The sequence below is a fragment of the Hypanus sabinus genome, chromosome 14 (genome assembly GCF_030144855.1).
Source record: "Hypanus sabinus isolate sHypSab1 chromosome 14, sHypSab1.hap1, whole genome shotgun sequence".
Classification (NCBI taxonomy): Eukaryota; Metazoa; Chordata; class Chondrichthyes; order Myliobatiformes; family Dasyatidae; genus Hypanus; species Hypanus sabinus.
In genome coordinates, this window is record NC_082719.1 from 104,946,214 (window position 1) to 104,953,563 (window position 7,350).

Consider the following 7,350-nt stretch of genomic DNA (forward strand, 5'->3'; position numbering starts at 1 on the left):
ACTAAACTTCAGTGGGCAAAGACCTAAAACCATCAAAAGCTCCTAAGTTTACCCTTTCATACGCAGGATCATTTTCTCCTCTCACCCCTCTTGAATGCCAGCCCATCCTCTCTGACATAAGGGGTCTAAATCTGCTCACAATACTCCAAGTTCAATCTGACCACTACCTTACAGAGCCTCAGCATTTCATTGTTGCTTTTATATTCCAGTCCTCTCAAAATGAATGCCAACACTGCATTTTCTTCCCTCACCACCAACTCAACCTTCGGAGAATCCGGCATGAGGGATCACATGTTCCTTTGCACCTCCACTTTCTGAATTTATTCCCCATTCAGAAAATAATCTACACCTTTATTCCTTATAGCGTGACGATACACTTCCTGACACTATATTCCGTCTGCCACTTCTTTGCCCATTCTCCCAATCCAAGTCCTTCCAAAGACACCCTGCTTCTCAACACTACCTGCTCCTCAACCTATTTTTGTATTGTCTGCAAACTTGGCCTCAAAGCTATCAACTCCATCATCCAAATCACTGACACACAACATAAAATGAAGCTATCCCAACACCGGCCCCTGTGGAACACCACTAGTTACTGGCAGCCAATCAGATCTGGCTCCTCTTTGCTTGTCGACTGAATAGTTCCAGTAGTTTTTGGGATCTTTATTAAAAAAGATATTCTCCTCTGCCTGTCCTTCTTATTCAGTATCATTAACAATACAATCAGTAATGTGCATTGCAACTTACTTTCATTTGAACAATTGAATTAACCTACAAAGCAATTACAACATCCACATACAATGTTATCATTTCTGCACAGAAAATATAGGATATTGCTTAAGGCTAGCAATTAAAAATTAATCCAGAAAATGTTTTTGTTTCATTATCAATAATTCAAAACCATTAAAAATGGGTAAACCATATCAGGAGATACTCTGTATCTCCCATGCAAATTGTGATGGGTATATCTATTTTCAAACTTTAATAAAAACATTTATAAGAATGCACCGAAGTTTTTTCATTCTTGCCATACACATTCGAGCCAATGCTTTCTATACTGTTCTGATCCATTCCTACACACCTATGGCAATGCTGGCACTCACGTGGCCCTCCTGGAGACTCTGCAACTAGCAGGCCAATGCACAGAGCTGACCAGACAAGCTTCCCTCCAGCTCCTTATCTCCAAAACCAATTCAACACAACAGCCCTGATGATGGTCTCAGCCCAAAGCATCGACTGTACTCTTTTCCACAGATGCTGCCTGGCCTGCTGAGTTCCTCCAGCATTTTGTGTGTGTTGCTCGGATTTACAGCTTCTGCAGGTTCTCTTATTTGTAATTCAACACAAGATCCCCAATAGGGGAGTGATCAGGTGTTAAAACTGATAAGAACAGACACTCTTCTTCATCCTAGCCAAGAAGCAAGTGATAAGGCCTCCATCTTTATTAAGAAATAGTAAACTGAAAAGTTAAACAAAACAAATAGTCAAAGTCACAGAAACTTCTCCTTTGCCATGAGTTTGTTGTGTTAATGGTGATGTTCAGAGTAAAGATTTATCAGAATACATACATTTCACACATACAACCCTGAGGTTCTTCTTTCTGTAGGCATACTTTGCAAATTTATAGAACAGTATCTGTAAATATCACAAACTTAACTGTAAACAAACTGCAAATGCAGATATAACTAAATAGCATGAAATAACAACAGAGCTATGAAATGAGCAGTTATCCCCTTTTGTCCAGGAGCCTGATGGCTGAGGTACAGTAACTGTTCCTGAACCTGGTGGTGCAAGTCCTGAGGCACCTGTACCTTCTCCCTGATGGCAGCAGTGGCCTGGGTGGTGAGATTCTCTGATGAATGGTTGCTGCTATTCTACAGCAATATTTCATGCAGGTGTGCTCAATGGTTGCAAGGGTTTTACCTGTGATGTACTGGGCCAAATCCACCACCTCTTGTAGGATTTTTGCACAAAGGCATTCCAATACCAGGTTGTAATGCAGCTAGTCAGAAGACTTTCCACCACACTTCTATAAATGTTTGTCACGGTTTTTGATGACATGCGAATCTCTGCAGACTCTTGAGGAAGTAGAGGCACTGTTGTGCTTTCATTGCAATTATATTTATATGATCGGTCCTCTGAGATAGTGATACCAGGAATTTAAAGCTCCTTTGAACAACTGGGCTGCACAATTTTTTCATGATTTGTTGAAGAATTCTGTAACACAAGAGATGCCACAGATGCTGGAAATCTAGAACAATGCACACAAAATGCTGGAGGAACTCAGCAGGTCATCGACAAAAGGGATAAACAGCCAATGGTTCAGGCTGAGACCCTTCATCAGAACTGAAAAAAGGGGAGAAGCTAGAGGATGACAAGCAAGACCAAGTTGGTGGGGGGGGGGGGGGGTTAGGGGGAGCTGGGAGGTGATAGGTAAAAGGGGTAAGAGGCTGAAGAAGAGTGAATCTGATGAGAGAGGAGGGGGGCACCAGGAGGTGATCTGCTTATTAGGACACAGCACAGAATAGGCCATTCCAGCTGTGCCACTGATTTAACCCTAGCCTAATCACGGGACAATTTACAATGACCAATTAACCAGTACGTCTTTGGACAGTGGGAGGAAACCCTCGCTGTCACAGGAAGAAAGTACAGCCAGAAGCAGGAATTGAGCCCGGTTCGCTGGTGCTGTAAAGCATTGTGCTAACCACTACATGACTGTGATAAGAGAAGGGCTGAGAGGGGAAAAGGGAAAATATAACTGTTATAGCAGTGTCACTTCACTCTTCCCATCAGTCGGATGCTGCTCTTCGACATCTCACCAGACCAGGAAAAGATAGTAATGGCAAAGTGGGATCTCAGACAGGTCGGGCCCTCCGTACTGCTGCTCCACAGCATCCCTTCCATACCTAGTTTAAGATTTTAAACAGATTTACACACAATGTGATGGAAGATATCCCCAAGTAAAAACTGTTGCCTCCTTCACACGGAACCACACCATGGTCACTTCTGGTGGGGACTGAGCCCAGTCACTGAATACCACTGTGCTGTCACTTCCGGGCACATTCACAATCTGAATTGAATTGACTTTATTTCTTACATCCTTCACATACATGAGGAGTAAAAATCTTTACGTTACGTCTCTGTCTAAATGTACAATCAATGTAACATAGAAATACACTCAAATCAGCATGAATTAATCAGTCTGATGGCCTGGTGGAAGAAGCTGTCCCGGAGCCTGTTGGTCCTGGCTTTTATGCTGCGGTACCGTTTCCCGGATGGTAGCAGCTGGAACAGTTTGTGGTCGGGGTGACTCGGGTCCCCAGTGATCCTCCAGGCCCTTCTTACACACGTCTTTGTAAATGTGCTGAATAGTGGGAGGTTCACAACTACAGATGCGCTGGGCTGTCCACACCACTCTCTGCAGAGTCCTGCGATTAAGGGAGGTACAATTCTCATATCAGGCAGTTATGCAGACAGTTAGGATGCTCTCAATTGTGGCCCTGTAGAAAGTTCTTAGGATTTGGAGGCCCATACCAAACGTGCTCAACAGTCTGAGGTGAAAGAGGTGCTGTTGTGCCTTTTTCACTACTCAACCAGTGTGTACAGACCACGTGAGGTCCTCGGTGATGGGGATGCCGAGGAACTTAAAGCTGTTTACCAGATCCATTGATGTCAGTAGGGATTAGCCCGTCTCCATTCCTCCTGTAGTCCACAACCAGCTCCTTGGTTTTTGCGTGGTGACTTGGGCTGAATGATATCACTTTCCAGTGGTCAACTGGTCTGCAGGACTGCTTTCGCAATTTTGCCACTTCGTCAGATCACAAAGGTATCCTTGAGGAATGAAGAGTTGGTGAATGGAACAGAGGGAATTACAGTACTGTGCTAAAGTCTCAGGCACCCGAGCTAAGTACGGAGCATGGACCACGTTCCTCCAGACCACGGTGCACCCACAGTACGTATACCACACACAAGTAGAAGAAAATATCACAATTAAGTTAATAAAATATAATGCACGTGAAGTGCACAAACAGGTAACCAGTAAACAGCTGACTGTCCTGGTTGAGAACTTGGTGGTGGCAGGCTATTCATTGGGGTCTCAGCCTGAGGGAAGGAGCTGTTACCCAGCCTGGCAATCCTCATCCTGATGCTCCTGTACCTCCTTCCTGATGGTAGTGAGTAGTGAGAACAAGCTTGTTGAAAGGTAGACAAGGTGGTGAAAACGGTGGTAGCACACTGGTCTTCATCAGTGAGGATGGAGTATGGGGGTGCATTTGCTGGTTGAGACACACTCGGAGCACTGTGGACAGTGTTGGTCACTGTGTTATAGGCGAGGTCGGAAAGTGCAGACAAGATTGACAGAACTAAAGTGCCCGAGTTATAGGTTGAGGCTGGCCAGGCTAGGTCCTTACTTGTTGGAACATCAGAGAATGGGTGGTGACCTTATAGAATTGCTTAAAATCACGAGAGATATTGATTAGATGGCAAAGATCTTTTCCCCTGAGTAGGGGAGACATAGATTCAGTGAGAGGGAAAGATCTAGAGTAGACTGGGGAGTGGGGGATTCTCAGCACACAGGATGGCAAGTATATGGAATGAGCTGCCAGAGGAAGTGGTTGAGGCAGGTACAATAGTATCATTCAAGAAGCCCTTGGAGAGGTAGTTGGAGGGCAGGGCTTAGCGGGATTTGGACTGAACCAAGGAAATTGAGACTAGCTGGGTGGGCACCATGGGCTGAAGGGACATGCTGTATGACTCTCCAGAGAGCGAATCATGCTTTATCTTACTTGGCCAAATTGTCTGCTCGATGCTGGATATTCTGATTATTTTTGATGTGATTCATTACGATTACAAAGCTTGCTGGACTGTTAGAGATGAGAGCTAGAAGTCAACCACATGACTGAGAGTCTGGGCCTCTCCATCAGAAATTACATTAGTGTGTGTAATATAATGGAGTCCAGCAGCTTCTAGAAGACTGTTTATTTCAGATTGAATTAGTTAGATCATAGAACTAAAACTATAAAAATGTCAAGATTTGAATTGTAGTTTCTGCATCTGTAGTCCAGTTTGTTTGACTACAGGTCCAGTAATATTGCTCCTATCCTAGGGTGTCGGGGTGAAGATATGTCTCTAAGCTGGCCTGCGGGTCACCCTTGGACAAGGTACAATACCTGCTTATCCCCCGATCTGGGTCACATGAAACCAGGGGAGCAGGTGGCAGATGGTTGTATGAGCAGCTGGTGAGTATCACAAGTCCTGGTTATGAGACCACTGACACCAGGCATGCAATCTCTGAAGAGTATTGACAACGGCTGGGGTCACCCATCTCGTAAGGACACTGCCCAGAAGGCAAACGCAAACCAAAGTTTTTCCAAGAACAATCAAGGTGGTGGAAAGATCAGGATTGCCCACGGCACAATAAACAAACATTGCTCTCCTGTTCTTACAGAGCCACGTCTGGGAATCAGAATCAGGTTTATTATTACCGACATGTGACAGCAGTGCCATACACAAATGTACTATCAATTACAATAAGAAATATATACAAGAATTAAATGTGGTGCAAAAGGAGATCAAAGCAGGCAGGTGGCATTAATGGCTTCCATTGTCCACTGAGAAATCGGATGGCGAGGGTAGAAGCTGTCCCTAAAATGTTGTGTGTCTTCAGGCTAATAGCTAGGTGCTAATAATGGACGAGAAAACAGACAAACTCAGCTGTAATTCCCCCAATTCTCACATAAGCAATTAATGCTTAATGCCCTTTCCAACACACAAACCCCGCTGAAACCACTCTGGTTTAAATTTCGCTCCAAAAGGTTACTGACGAAGTGGTCAGCCAATCCAAGTCTCCCACTCATCAGCTGGCGGTGTTCAATGCGCTGCGGAACCGTCTGGCTTTAAGGATGAGACGGTATCACGTGGCTGCCACTGGTCAAGGAGCCAGACGCCACTCGGATCCCAGTTTGTCCTTGGCCAGCTCCGACCGCCCGCAATCCGCAGGCTTCCTCGGGCCGACAAAGGCGTAGGAAGCCCTTGTCTGGCTGGATCGTTCCGGGGGAGGAAGGGAGGGGGTTAGGGAGAGAGGAGGTGGACCGGGTGAAAGGCTCAGACAGACAGCCGCGCCCAATCCTTTTAAGGGCCGTTCGTCACTGCGGATCGTAATGTTAAATTTAAATTACTGCAACAACGACACATACATCGACAACACATTAACAAGTCTTATCTACAAAATGACCGGTGCGAAGCAATCTTTATGGAAATTGTGGGAATGCAATATGTCGACAGTAACAGTCAGCGGTGCATTTAACGAGGACACTAGTTTCTTGCATCACTGCCGTTACTACCTTTCCCAAAGATTGGTATCGAGAAATCAAAACAAATATTACTGATGGCCGACTTTTTTACTCACCTATTGTATTAATAAACAACGAGTTGGATTTCCTTTGTCGTAGATGCTCTCAAACCATTATAATTGAACAAAACACATGCAGTCAAAACGGGGCGTGAAGCAGACAATGTGCCGTTAATTAGAAATTACAAAGACAGTATTGAAACGCATGGGTACACTACAAACAAAATCACTGCATTAACGCGATGTACAGCTGTCCGAAAGAGCTGCGTTTCAACAGGCAACAGTCCCGTCCATGACACTGTCGCCCGCACTGGCAGAGCCTGCTCATTCGGGAGCGAAGAACGACCCGCACACACCACAACAAACAGAACCTGCTCGACTCGGGCAACAAATTAAACCCTGCGCTCACAAATCCAAAGTACATTCCCACAATGGCAATGCGGGTCACGCCGCCAGAACTTTAAAAGAGAAGGAAAGGTTACCGGAGCCGAGCCCAGCCGAGCCTCACGGGTTCACCGCCGACCGGCTGCTGCCACAACGATGCGGGAATGTGACGCAGACCCGGACATTGCTGCAGTCAGGCATTCTGGGACTTGTAGTCCAATGCAGACATAGACTCCTATTCAAACGCCCAATTAATTAAAGTTCAAAGGAAATTTATTATCAAAATACATATATGTCACCATTTTATTGTGGGTATTCACATTAAATACTAAGAAACTCAATAGAATCAACAAAAGACAGCGCACAAGATGGACAAACAACCAATGCGCAAAAGACAATGAACAGCAAATACAAAAGCAACAACAATAATAATAACAATAAATAAGCAATAAATGCCAAGAACATGAGATGAAGAGTCACTGGAAGTGAATTCATAGGTTGTGGGAACAGTTCAATGATGGGGTGAGTGAAGTTATCCCCTCTGGTTCAAGAGCCTGATGGTTGAGGGGTAGTAACTGTTGGTGTGGGTCCTGATACAGCAGCGAGACAAAAGCATA

The 7,350-nt window shown here is 44.9% G+C and overlaps 1 protein-coding gene across 3 annotated transcripts in view; it reads right to left on the reverse strand.

Annotated features, from left to right (window-relative positions):
* ctif (CBP80/20-dependent translation initiation factor) overlaps positions 1-6,904 on the reverse strand; it is a 226,744-nt gene extending 219,840 nt beyond the window's left edge. For all 3 annotated transcript variants that reach the window (XM_059989755.1, XM_059989754.1, XM_059989753.1), the window contains exon 1: positions 6,832-6,904. The gene's annotated coding sequence lies outside the window, so the exon portion shown is untranslated. The remainder of the gene's footprint in view (positions 1-6,831) is intronic.
* Between the last annotated feature and the right edge of the window lie 446 nt (positions 6,905-7,350).